The sequence below is a fragment of the Anas acuta genome, chromosome 23 (genome assembly GCF_963932015.1).
Source record: "Anas acuta chromosome 23, bAnaAcu1.1, whole genome shotgun sequence".
In the NCBI taxonomy this organism is placed as follows: domain Eukaryota; kingdom Metazoa; phylum Chordata; class Aves; order Anseriformes; family Anatidae; genus Anas; species Anas acuta.
Window position 1 is genome coordinate 1431770 of NC_089001.1, and position 13314 is coordinate 1445083.

At 49.1% G+C, this 13314-nt stretch overlaps 2 long non-coding RNA genes across 2 annotated transcripts in view; both read left to right on the forward strand.

The window, feature by feature from the left end:
• LOC137843666 (uncharacterized) overlaps positions 1 to 13314 on the forward strand; it is an 82500-nt gene that overhangs the window by 28543 nt on the left and 40643 nt on the right. The window contains exon 4 of the long non-coding RNA XR_011089614.1: positions 1062 to 1102. This is a non-coding gene — a long non-coding RNA (uncharacterized lncRNA). The remainder of the gene's footprint in view (positions 1 to 1061; positions 1103 to 13314) is intronic.
• Positions 4993 to 12490, forward strand: LOC137843665 (uncharacterized). Its single transcript, XR_011089609.1, has 2 exons — positions 4993 to 5294; positions 11049 to 12490. It is a non-coding gene; the product is annotated as an uncharacterized lncRNA (long non-coding RNA).

Genomic DNA, 13314 nt, shown 5'->3' on the forward strand with positions numbered 1-13314 from the left:
AGGGCCCTTTGAAGAATTTCCCCCAAGTGCTGCTCGCCTTTGTTGTTTCGGCCACCACAGCCAGCACAAGCCCCAGCAGCGGCCGTGCCGTTGCGAGCCCGCGTGGCGCAGCAGGCAGCGCCGGCAGCGTGCGGCCGGGGGCTGGGGTGAGCGGGGAGAGGTTGATTAAGGGTGGCAGCTTGTCACGGGCAATTCGCAAAACATTTTCCTAACCTTTGATCCTCCTGGCTTCATCTTTTCCTCCTCCGTTTTCATCTTCTCCCCTCCATCTGCACTTTGCAGGTGGCTGCAGGAGGCGTTGCGGGGGGAGCCCCCCTCGGGTGCCCACCCGATGCTGCCCCTGCTCATGTCCTCCTGCACTGCCCCTCACACACAGGGGATCAGTGACCCCAGTGCTCCACACGGAGCCTCTGGACACAGAAGGGCACAAAAAGCTGCCCCCATCCCGCCCTGCCCCTGCCTTTGGGGCTCCCTTGCCTGCACAGGACGTCTCCGGAGCCAAATTCAGGAGCCTGCTGGTGGAGGTGCAGAGATCTGAGCTTCCATGAGCTGCACCAAAAGCCTCACCTCTCACTTGACACATGCTGGCCACCCAAGGCTTCCCACCACCTGCTGAAACCGCATGCTTTTCCCCATTTTCAGTGGACCTGGGGACTTCTCCCACCTGTTGCTCTTCCCCCATTTTCCAGGCTCGAGGCTGTTTGAGCAGTAGCGGTCTGGAGCCTTTCCCCAGAGACACATTAACTGCCTTGAGCCCTGCCCCAGAACAGAGTGAAATGAGCTCTGCTTTTTTAACAGAACTTCAATTTTTCCCCCACCTGTATAATACATTCTGTTAAATTTATAGTTTTTCAATCCCTTTGATGTAAGGCACTCAGAACACTTCCCGGCTAATCTTACACAGCGGTGCCTGAAGTGCTGAAGGCGCTGGCTGGGAATGTGGCAGGGAACCAGAAAACAATTATCGGCATTTTGGAGGGTGGGGCAGCATTAAGAGAGAGCTAATTTTAAAATGAATTACGCCATTAAAATATTTTTGTTCCCTTTGTCTGCTTTTTCAGCCACAAAGTCATCAGAAGAGAAGCAGCGCTGGCACGTCCAGGTGAGCTGGCCCTGGGGTGGGGAGGGCTGCCCGTGGGATGGCTGCAGGGGGGGCTTTGGTTCTCCTGCCAGGGACACACGAAAGTGGCTTCTGGTGGTGAAAAAAGCAGGAAAACAACTGCTCATGGTGCTTCAATATTTTTAAATGAGGCATTTGATGGGATGTGGACTGTGCCTTTGCGACCATCTGCAGGCAGCAGCGTGGTCTGCAGCCCACGCTGGAGCCGGATCCAAACCCTTCCTGATGCGAGATGCCAGCATCCCTGGGGCTGACTTCATAATCCTGCCAGAGCCATTTTCTGCATTCTCAGAGGACTTCCCCCAGCACAGTTTGATTGGTACAAATTCAAACTCTGCCTTAAAAGTTTCTAATTTTGTGCAATTTTCTCTTTGTGCTCTCCTTTGTGGTTTGGAACCTTTCAATTTTGTCTGTTCAGAAATGCCCATGAAATGACCACTCTCGCACACAAAGCCCAAGCACTGTCGTGAGCTTTGGAGGCAAAGTTTCCTTTATTTGGAAACAAGCCCTCTGCGCTCCGGGATTGCACTTGTCTACTAATCATACCAAATGTTTGCACAGAGATTGACCCATTCAGCAGCTTGTCATGAAAACCTCTATCTCAAGTTGCTTTTCATTTAGTAACCAATAATTTATACATTTCAAACCTTGTTTCCATCTTACATTGGGTATTGAATTGTCATAAGTTATTTAAAGTTGAAAGTAAGGCCAAATCACGCTGTAATTCCGGCTGCCACAAGGCCAAAGGTTTGCAGCCTTTGCCTGAGGAGGACGGGTGACACAAGGCACATTTTGTACAGCCCTGCAGGTGAGGAAGCAAGGATACTCTGCATCTTGGAAGCATGTTAGAGGTTTAGGAGGAGGCTTTGTGTAGAGCATAATTGACCATTATTAAAATGCTACATTGCAGGAATAGGTTTTTCCTATCCCTCCCCAAACTGGTGCCCAGATCCATGCTGTGCCAGTTTGCTGTTATTTGGGGATGAGCCCATGGCAGCAGGGTGCCCTCTGAGGGAAGCATATCAGGAGGGCACAGCTCTCATGAGACATTCGCCTTCACGAGAGCAGCACCTATGGCTGCTGCTGCAAGGGAAGGACTTTGGCTCCTGGCAATTAGTACCGATTTTGCCATAGTATCTTGTATTTTAGTGCATTTTCTTTCCTTCTCCCTGCCCCCCTCTGAGCTGTGATTGCTTCTCTAGTTTTTAAAGTAGGCACATTATTTTCCCTCACAAATAGAGTTGGGTCAATTTTCATAGCCTTTTTGCCAGCCCATTAAACATTACTGAATTTGCCATTTTTCTCTGATATGACAGTATTTCTTTCTCCACTCACTTTTCTTTCCTTCCTGAAGCTCATGAAGATGTTTGGTCATAGCTATGGGCTTAACATCCATTAGAATCCAAGAAACCCAAGCATTTGCTTAAATTTAAGCAAAAATTTAAACACTGCCACATCTTTACCAATGGACAGGATTAGCCAGGGTCTCCGCTTAGTGTCTCTCCAGAAATAAAGTGGGTTTGGTCTCTGGAGGCAATTTATTTAGCTAATGAAAGTCTTGGGGGCTCCTTGAGGCTGCTCATCCACGGCTCCTCACAGGAGTCCTCTGCCTGAACAAGAGCCCCATGAGTGTGAGGACAGGAAGGGGTTAACCCAAGCCACCCCAGGACCTTAATGTCCAGCATAATTCAGACCATTTAATTAGCGTCCCATGCTCGGCGTGTTCGATAGTGTTTTCCCCCCAGGGAGAAGTGTGTCGTATATTGCCTGTTATCTTTCAAGTACTAGGAACAGAATGCTTTTTCAGTAACCTCATCAAAGGATAAGCTAGGATTCAGATAAGCTTTTCAAGGAGGAAGTCAGGGTTATAATTTTCAGAGACTTCTGAATGTCACCTCCAATTTTCAGCTCCTCAATTGGAGCGGCCGCATTTGGAAGCCACCCAGCCTCAGATATTGAAATGGGTGACCTGTGGGCGCAGGCCGTCTCAATTCCTGGTCATCCTCAGTCTGGCAGATCCGGAGTTGAAAGTGCTCGGGATTTCTGACTTTATAATAACGTGGTTTCTCAGAAGTGCAAATTACAGAGGAATTGGTGCTAAACTCCCTATTAACTACCGAGTCCAAGAAATCCTTAGTGTCCCAAATTACCTGTCACTTTCTCTCTAACACAGCATAATTCTGTCACTTAAAAAAAAAGGCCATAATTTGAAATTTCAGTGAAATTTCTAATTGAATCTGTGGTTGGCGTTGCAGGCGTGCTGCTCCCCGTTCAGCGTGCCCATCGCGGGGGCCGCTCCCCAGCTCACGTCCCAGCTGCTCCCCAGCCCTGCGGGGCCGTGCCGGTAATTTCCACGGTGCCCCCCTGCTCCCGCGCTGAGCCTGGTGGCAGCTCATCAGAAGGGGTTGGAGAAGGTCAGGCATTCTCAAAAGTCACTTATAAATATTTAGATCTGGGTAGCTGGAAAACACAGGGCTGCTTCTCCTGCTGCCTTTCTCCCACAAAAAACATTGAAATGCAAGCCTCCTGCACCAGCTTTTGTTATCCTCCTTCTAGACTCGCAGGCAGGTCTGCTTTGTGTTCGTCAGTGGGCATGAAGACAGGTCAGCACATATAGGAATGAGAGAGGGAAGTATAGACTGAAACATCTAGACACCGAGATATACAGACATTAGGGGGATGAAAGCTGAAGGTGGCTGAAAGAGGGGCTTTAAATCACCTGTGTGGGAGACTCAGACCACAGCTCCCAGTTTGGTGTGACTGGGAAATGAGCGTCCTGTCTGGCACATCCCATCTTGTCACCCTGTCTCCTTGTAAACCCTACAAAATTGCATTTTAGCTCAGGAGCAGAGCCACTGCGCCCCAGAGCCACCACCTGTGCAGGTGGCCCCAGCTCATGCTTGTGCCAGCAATAATTGCCCCCAAGCAGGTAAATAACTAATAAATAAATAATGTGCCTGCAGGAGGGGTTGGGTGCACAGCTGGACACTCGCTGCCAGCCCCACCACCCCTGTGGGCACACACACGTGGGCACACTCGTGTTATCCACAGCACTGGGGGCACGTGGGACCTGCAGGATGCTCAGAGCCCTGAGCAGCTCCTGTCCGGGCACCCTGGGGCTGGATGCACCCCAGGCACGGCGCCAGGGAGGCACTGGGAAGGGTGACGGAGAGTTGTGCAGAGGCAGGGTTAACAGCCTGCTGCCTCTATAATAAACCGTGTCTCGTGGGAGAAATTAGCTTATTAGGAAGGATTTGAATATGGAAAGGTGGATGGTTCTCCAGGCTAGGAGATGGAGGGCAGATGCAGGTGATGGCAGCGACAAGCTTGTGAGAAATCAGACTCCGAGCTGATGTATTCAGGGGAACGTTTTGTTGTGAATTAGAAATGGGTTTTGTCAGTGTTTCCATTTGCCTTTTGTTCTAAAACATGGACCACAGGATTTCCACAAAAAAAACAATGACCAAAATGTTTTCTTCCTTCAGCAAATACCTGCTGGAAGGGAGAGCGAGCATGAAAGTTAATGTCAGACCTGGTATTTCTGCCTATTTTTTTATTTTATTTTATTTTACTTGCTGAACACCTTTGAGCCCTGACAGCTCATTCCTCTCTGTGCTCGTTGCCAGCTGCAGTCATCCCTTCCCCTCTGTTTCTTCCCGTGCAATTCCCACAACTTCAGAACTGCTGCTTTGGGCTTAACCCAGCAGGGAAAGAAAATCGGGTCCCTTGAGTCTGTTTGCAGATGCACTGAGGCTTAGGTTTTTCTCCCTATAAGTGGCAACGCTGTTAAACTGCCTTGTCTGGCAGATTTTCAGCCCTGTGTAAGCACACAAATCTGGTTCACACACGCTTAAAAACTCACTCCTGTCTCAGTGAGCGGCGGGGCTCCCAGGCCTAATTGCTCTCTCTGGCCTCAACTCGCCATTGATTTCCTATTCTCTGTTCCCTTCCTCCGCTGTCCAAAGCTTTTTTTCCTGCTGGTGCCCCCAGCACAGGTGTGCTCGGTTTGCCCCTTTATGGTGGTGGAAAGCGCCCGTTTCCAGCTGCTGGCACTTCGGTATAAATAGACCCTACAAAGGGCTGCCTCTGCTTGGTTTGGTTGGGGCTGGGTTGGTTTGTGCTGCTGTGCCCAGGGAGGAAGATGAGGATGCTGACAAGGTTGGGGACAGCTCGGGTGAGTCGCTTCTAATCTCATATCTCGTACCGTGTCTGCTGCTGTGTGTCAGCGAGCTGGGAAGCCAGCGAGGGTTGTCTAAGGCAGAACGTCCCCAGGGAGGGATGCTGGCAGTTGCTAGCAGGAGTTGAAGCTCTTTGCTCCAGTGTGTTTTCAGCTTTTAACCGCTGAGGCAGTGTTTCTGAGGGAAGGATGTTCTGGGAATGTCTTGTGCAAATGGTTTTAAGAGGAAGCAAAATTCTGGACTGGTGAATAAATGAGTACAGGCAGAGCACCCAGCCAGAGCACCAGCAGCCCTTCTGCTTCTCTCTGCCCTGCAAAACTTCTCTGGGGCTGGCAGTGCCTGGGCCTGTGCTTCTGAGGAAGGGAAGCAAACAGAAAATGAGAAAAATCAGCGTGGGTGACAGTGAGCGTGTGGCGTGCTCTGCTTTGTGTTGGGCTCTGCCTGTGAAATGGAGGAAAAAGGGACAACATTTGGCTCTGGTTAAAGGAATGGAGCTCCCCAGCCCTGGCACCTGAGGGAGCACATGGGCTGTGGGCAGCTGGGATGCTCTGCTCTCCCCAGAGAGCTGCTTGGGTTTGAAGCAGCAGCTCTAGGACAGAGAACTTGCCAACAGCTCCTTGCCTTTCCTTCCCCTCTATTTTCTTTCCTTTTTTCCCTCTTGGCTGAATCAATAATTAAGTATATTCTAAGTAGTGCAGTTTTGCTTGATTTTTTTCCATTTGGCTTGTGCATTAGTTGGAAATGAAATATTTAGAGGACAGAATATAGTAATAAAGCCAAGACACTTTTTCTGCTAGTATATTTTATTTATTTTGTTTAATAATGAGGTTCTGTATCTCTACCCCCTTCTGTATCAGTGGCTTTTTCCTCTTCCCCTTTCCTTTGGAGGCAGAAGATAATATCCCCCTTTTAAAAAAATAATAAAGTCAGGCTTGTCTAACAAATCAGGTCCTATGCTCTGATGTTGTAAGTGTTCAAAGGAGTTTCCCAGAAGGCTTAGAGAGGAGCAGTCCAGCATCTCCACACTGATGCTCCTGTTAACCAATGATTTGTTTGCAAGGGCAAAGCAAAAGGAATTCCTTCATTTAAAAGTTATTTGTTCCCTGATGCTAACCCTTTAATAATTCCCTGGAAAGAGAACGAATGCTTTCCACACACCATGAACAGCACACACTCTGCTCTGAAATTGTCTCCTCTGTTCTTCTGCATTTCCACTTGCTATATATATAAAATATTATATATATGTGTGTGTGTATGAATGAATATATATATATATAACATCTGACTTGTTTGTGGTCTTTTCCTTACCTCTGTCTGTAGTTTTGAGATGTTTGCAAGAATTTATTCCCTGGGGAATTTCATGAATAAATCCCTGCTGCTAGGAGTGAAGCAGGGATGAGGACTGAGGTGGGTGTGCGTGCGGAGCTGGCCCTGGCAGGACTCAGACCCTGCTGCAGCTTTCAGCCCTTGGTGTACTGCTGTGTTCCCCGGGCAGTGCTGTGAGATGCTGGGGTCAGGGGCTTTGCTGTGCTCGGAGATGGGTGCTGAGGGGTTGTTGTCCCAGGAGAAAGTGCTTGGCATGCAGCGTGGATGTTTGTGTGGGGGGAGAGGTCTAAGCACGGGCTGGCAGGGCATGAAGCTATTTATCTTGCTGCTGTCTCACAGACCTCAGGCTCTGTAGCTGTTCTTCCCCCAACAGATGTAGCTGGGAAATGCCTGTTCTCTCTGCAGGGAATCTTAGTGGTTTCAAGTTTTTTTTCCCCATTCTGCTTTTGGGATGTAAAAGCAAATTTAAATCCCTCAGACAGAAATTACTCCAAGGAAATTCATAGAGCATACACTAAAGCACTCCATTTCAGAAACTTCAAAATATTTCACTGAGACTTTCATCAAAACATGTTTACAGTAAAAAAAAAAAAAAAGTGTGTGTATTTGAAATGGAGTATTTCTCACAAACAGTGTGCGCAGTACGTGCTGCCTGACAAGCACGTGAAGCTCTCCAGCCAGGGAAGAAGCCCAGAGCCCAGGGGGTCTGGGTGGGTTCCCCAGCACGTGAGCCTCTGCTCCTCGGGAGTGGGGTCCCAGTCCCAGGCTCAGGTACATTCCCGTGTGTTTCGGAAGGTGTTTTCTGCTGGCAATGTCAATTCCCAAAGCTTCTCGGTCACTGCTGCCGCTTCACTAAGGTGCGATTAGGAAAAGAAAATAGCAAAACAAAAACCCTCCAACCTTCTGTTTCAGGTGTGAAAGAGCTCAAGATAACTAATTACTCGCACAGCTTGCCTCTCTGGGCTCTCCTGCGCTTCGGATAAATATTTTGTGTACATTTGAACTTGGAAATGAGGGAGTTGCACCATGTTGGTCTGTTCCGGGTCTTGCTGTGTTGGAGAAGTCAGTGTGTTTTTCTTCAGTTCACAGGGTGCTGAAAACTGATGTTTTTCTAATATTTGTTCAGCCCGTTGTCTGGTGCTGTGTGCTTCCTAGAGCACAGCCTTGGGCTGTTGTTTTGGGGTGCTCCCACTTCGAAAATTCTTTGGTACCCACCTGCCTCTGCTGACAGGTTGGGGCTCACGGGGCAGCCCCGGGTGAGGGCATGTACTGGGGACCAGCCACCCTGCTGCTGGTGCCATGCGTGCCACGTGGCTGTGCCCAGTGGAGGAGGGCTGTGCAAATGTGGCACCAGGCTCCTCTCTGGTGTGTGGCTGTGGTCCCTGGCAGCCTGCGACTGTAATTTCCTCCTATCTGCTGCTTGGAATCTCAGTCCTATTCCCAGCAGCACAGGGTGAGTTTTTCCCTTCCATTACCAGTTCTGTGGATGCAACTGTTGCTTTTAACTCTCCGAGCGAGTTTCAAGGCAGTGCTGAGTTAAGCAAGGCTGAGGACAGCAGAGCAGGGCTCCTCACTAATAGGTCTCCCCGGCAGGCAGGAGGAACTCTTTCTAGTCGGCTCTTTGTAGTTAATTCTTGATAATAGTCCTCCCATTGTTAATATTGTTGTTAAACTCCTGCATTCTCACCGAGTGAAAGCTAATTATAATAATTAACAGAGAACTTGTGAACTTGTCAAACTGGTAATTATAAACCACGGGGACTTTTATCATTAAGAGATGCCATTCGGGAGGGGGGGGGAAGAAGGGATGCAAAACCTCTTTTGATTAACTCTGTGCCCATGATGAGTCACGCCGCTGCCCAGCCGCCAGCTCTCCGGGGACCTGGATTGCTCTCCTCCAGCTACCACAGAGACCATCTAAACCAGTGCTGGCATTGCGTTCTCCAAATAAACAAGTGACAAAGACAAACACTGGCTGCAAATCTGCCAGCAGCCCCAGGACAGCCAGGCAGGGCTGCTGCCAGGACGTGCTGCAGGCGCTCGCTGTGCTGCTGCTCTGGAGGGTGGCTGAGGATGCTCAGCTTGAGCTCTTCTCTCCTCATCCTCCCCTCTCCTCCTGTTATTTCCTTTCCTTGTGGAGGAGGAGGCGGACAGCCCTGTGGTCCATTATGTTCTTCTGTGCTCCTGCTCCCACCTTCCTCTGGCAGGGAGACAGGCACTGACCTGCGCGTTTCTCTTTGTGTAATCTCTTCCTCCCCTGTTCCCAGAGGACAGGATAACCCCAGGCATGCTGCTGTTAAATCAGCACTGGTGCTGGTGCTCCCACCTCCCACTGCGCCCAGAGGTCCTTGCTGAGGGTCCTGGATGCATTATTGAGTGAAAGAAGCCCTTTCTTTGAGGGACTGTTTATAGAGTTGCTAGAATAAATTATATGTTTCTCTCCATGTGCCCTATATTTTAGCCACATGCGTGCATTTATGTGCACAATTTTTGATGAAACGAATAACAGAGCACTCTTGCCTTGACTTTATCACAAGCACAAAGGCTGAGATGTCTAAGCTAGGCAGAGCTCTGGAGGCCTGGCTCGCTCTGGGAGGCGGCTCCAAAAGAGCCCACAATTTGTGGAATGGCAGGGATGAACGCAGGAGCTGATTTCCAAATTAACCCAGCTGCCTCTGCAGGGCTGGGCTGTGGCAGGGATTGCTCACCAGCAGCAGCACAGGTACTGGGGGAGGAAGGTACAGGGGCACCTATCCTGCAAAGTGGTGATGCCTGGTTTGGGGCTGAACAAAACTGATGAGAAAATGCTTCTCATGGGCACATGCTTGAACAAAATTTGATCATTTAATTTCTGCCTAGGCAGGTTTTGGCTCGCTCCTCTAGGAGAGATGCTCATAGGTTGTTGTGGGATCTACAGCTCCGTCCTTAGCTGCTTCTTGCTAGAAACCCATAAGATGTCTGAAGAAGTTTTGGGGCCTTGGAAGCTGCCCACACTGTTTGCTAGAAAAACATCCCCTCGCTGTGCTGAGCCCTGCCCCGCTCAGCAGCATCGCTCCTTGCTCTCCCCACGTCGCAGCCCTCCCGGCAAGTTTTGCTGTGATATTTTCCAAGTTTCCTCGTGTCTATTGTGAGTTTTCTCTCCTGGACAGTAAACAACAAATGGTCCTTTTCACCCAGGAGATAAGATTGTTCATCTTCCAAAGTCACCGGCACTTGTGTGCTGGGTCTGGAGCAGTTTGAATAATGAGCCTTCGGGAGGACTCGTGTTTCTCTTCGTGTCCTTTTCTTAACAAAGATCTGAGACTCCCAAGGCAGCGGCAGCTCCGCCAGGCACAGAATGCGACAGGGGCCGCTTCTGAAGGGCACAAGTTACTGAGAAGATTTTCTTCTTTTCTCCTCCACTTTTCCAATTGTACTTCTGTCAGGCACAGGCACCGAACAATTGGTCCTTTATAGAGAAATTCCCACCAGGAGCGACATAAACATTGCTGCACAGATCCCCATTCTCTGCTATCTTGCAGCAGCTCGCATTAACATTTCAATCTAAAAAGTGAACCAGAACTTCCTTGTGTCCTGAAAGCTTTGCTTTTGTGGCTTTTTGGTGCTGCATTTCCCATCCTCCCGTGGCCTTTCTCTTCTGCATCCCCCAGCTGTGTGCCTCTTGCACCCTGCCCCTCGGTGTTTCTGCCTGCTTCCTTCCAGCTCTGCTGGGTGCTGCCCTCCTGCATCCCCAGGGCAGGATGCTTTTCTCTCCTGTCTCAGCTGAGGGGCATCCAGGCCCTGGAAAAGGTGGAAGATGGAAAGGTTTCCAGCAGAGATGTCTTTGTGACAAGAAAAAAATCCTCCGTAGCCGTGGCAGCCAGAAGGGTGGTTGTCATCAGTCACTTCAGCATCTTCCCCAGCTGTGTCGAGAGCCCATTGACATACTGCAAACCCAGAGCTACCTAACACCGGGGTGGGAGCAGTGTTTTATGGGGAAAGCACTTAAGTGCATGCTCAAGATCATCTACTGCAGGGCTCTGTTTAAGCACCTGCTTAGTGCTAAGCACGTGCACAGTCCCCTCTTCCATGGCTGATGGCCTTTATCCAGATCTGCCACAAGTCCTGTCCCATCTTCTCTGTCCCTTCCAGCTCCAGTCCCATGCAGGGAGGCAGAGCAGGGTGTACTTTTTCAGAGGAGCAGCACTGCAAGCTGCTTTTCAGACCAGTTGTGAAACTTTCCTGGCTTGGCTGAAAAGCCAGCTGGAAAAATTCCCCTGAGAGCTGCGTGGCATTTTGCATTGACAACTTCTGCCCACAGCTGGAGTCTGCTGTAGCCCTGAAAATAGACACATGAAAATATGCAAATTTAGAAATAAAGGAAGGCTTTCACTCAGAAGTGAGGTAGTGAGAATGAAATTCATTCTCCCCACTTTCTGTTGCAGCCACAGAAAAGGAAGAGACGCTGTTTCCCAGCCTCTGAATTGGTGAAGGCAGACCTGAAAAATGGAGCTCTTTCCTTCCTCGTGTACCCTCCAGAAGCTGCGAGCCAGCTGCTTTTCCCATGTCCCTGGGCAGTGCCCAGCTCAGGGAGGATCTGGGCGATGCCTGGCACCCAGTGCCCTCAGTGCTGGAGCTGTGGGACAGATGGGGGAAGAAAGGAGTCTGCTTGCTCACCTCGCCCGCTCTCCTGCATCCACGGAGCCTGCTGCAGGAGCAGGTGCCTCTCTGGCCGGAGCGGTGCGCAGTGGCCTGGTGCACAGAGCCATTGGAACAGCGCATTTGAGCATTTAAAATACATTAAAGGAGCACTCCCTTTGAAGTGAGAAACTATCTCTATTTAATCAGAGAGAAACAACTTTTCAAAAGATTTTTTTCCCCTCTTCTTTACCTTCAGCTGTCTGGCTTCTCCTGTGGATAGTACCATGAATAAAACATGCATATCCCAATTAAATCTTGATTTAATTTCTCTTCTTTGCAAAGCTGATGAACTCGAGTGCTTTCATAAAGACGTGAACATTAGCATTCTTTTGAGATGCACAAGCCGGTCGGAGGAACAAGGGACTCAAATAATCACCCACATCTCTCTTGGCCTTGCCAAGCTCTGCGCTGACTTAGAGAAGAAAACCTCGGCTGGGATAATCCTCCGGAGCAGTGGCCGTGCTCGGCCCCATGGTGGAGGGCAGCTGAGGTGCAGGTACAACGGCTGAGAGCAGGAGGAGGAGAGGAAAGCTGACAGTTGGCTTCACATCAGCTGCCCTGCTCCTGTTGCCTTTCTTCTTTTCCTCGGTGCAGCAAAATGGTGTGGCAGAAGAGCAGCTGCAGGCGTGACCATGAGGTTGGTGCCCGGCTCTGTCGGCTGGTTTGTGCCTGAGCTGCAGCTGCGCTGTGCGGATGGGCTGCAAGCACCCTGTCCATCCATCCACCCTATCCATCTGCCCCATCGCTCTATCAGAGCTCAGCTCACTGGCGAAGGCTGCACAGAACTGAACTGAAAGCCACTCTTTGTTACTCCTCCTGCTGCCTGAGAAGGTGAAGAGAAACAAGCCCACTTGTTCTTCACTGAGATTTTTATTATTTTCTTTCTGGTAGATAAGAAATAGCTTCGAAGTGATCACTCCACAAGTGTACTGGGGCAGGGGCTGTTACTTAGTGTGTTCCTGAAGGCTCCTCACTTTAAAAACAGAAAGCAAAGGTTGTGTTAATATTTTTACACACAGCAAAAAAGCGCACAGAAATGTACGTGTACAAGCAGGCTATTTTTAATAAAAACAGTTTGTTCAGAGCAGCTTTAGGAGCCGTCTGTACAGCTGGTCTGTATCACGTGGGCTTCCCTGGAGAGGGTCCTGTGGGCTTCCCGGGGCAGGTCCCTGTGCTCAGGCACTGTCAGACAGTGATGGCACGTGCACATCCCCAATGCCAAGTGTGTGTGCTGCTGCTCTATCACAGCTGGTCAGTGTTTTCCAGCTTTTGTGTTTTTCATGGAAAAAAAAAAAAAGGCTGGCTTGAGCAAAAATAGTTTGTCATAATTTTTTTCACATATGTAACCTCTAAAATAAATAATGCTCTTCACACTGAAGTCCTTCTGCCCATCGTTCCAGCCTTGTGGCACTAATTGGTGCTCTAATTTCAGTGGATTTCATACAATGCTTTAAATTACCTGTGGTGCGTTTGTGGTGGAGTGCATTCATGTTTTTTCATGTTGTCTTAGGGCCTTATCGTACAAAAATACAACCCGTGCTTATTTTTCCGTGCCAGAAGCATTTCTGTTGTATCCAATGATTTTACACTGCAGCCTAGTATGAAATGATTCTCACAAAAATTTGGTAAAAGGTGTTTCAACAAAGTTTTATTTCTGCATACTACTAATGTACAGAAAAAGTCATCTTTCCAGCGAAGTCTGAGTTTTCATTAAAAAAGAAATGAAACCCTTACAACACCCAACACTTCAAACTTTCTTTGCTGGGAACATTTCTCTTTTAAAAAGTCCATAAAAACCTCTCAGAACAAATTTCAGGCAGAAAATTGTTTTTGTCATTCCATTTTTAATAGGGATTTTTTTTAAAAAAAAAATTCATTTCCCGCATAGCTCTATAAGGAGCTGCTGAAATGTCACCATGGTGATTGTCCTCGTGACATTTCCATTCAGGATTTAAAGCAGGGAAACAAACACAGCTGTTGGGCTGCTGTGCGTCCTGGCCGGAGCGGTGC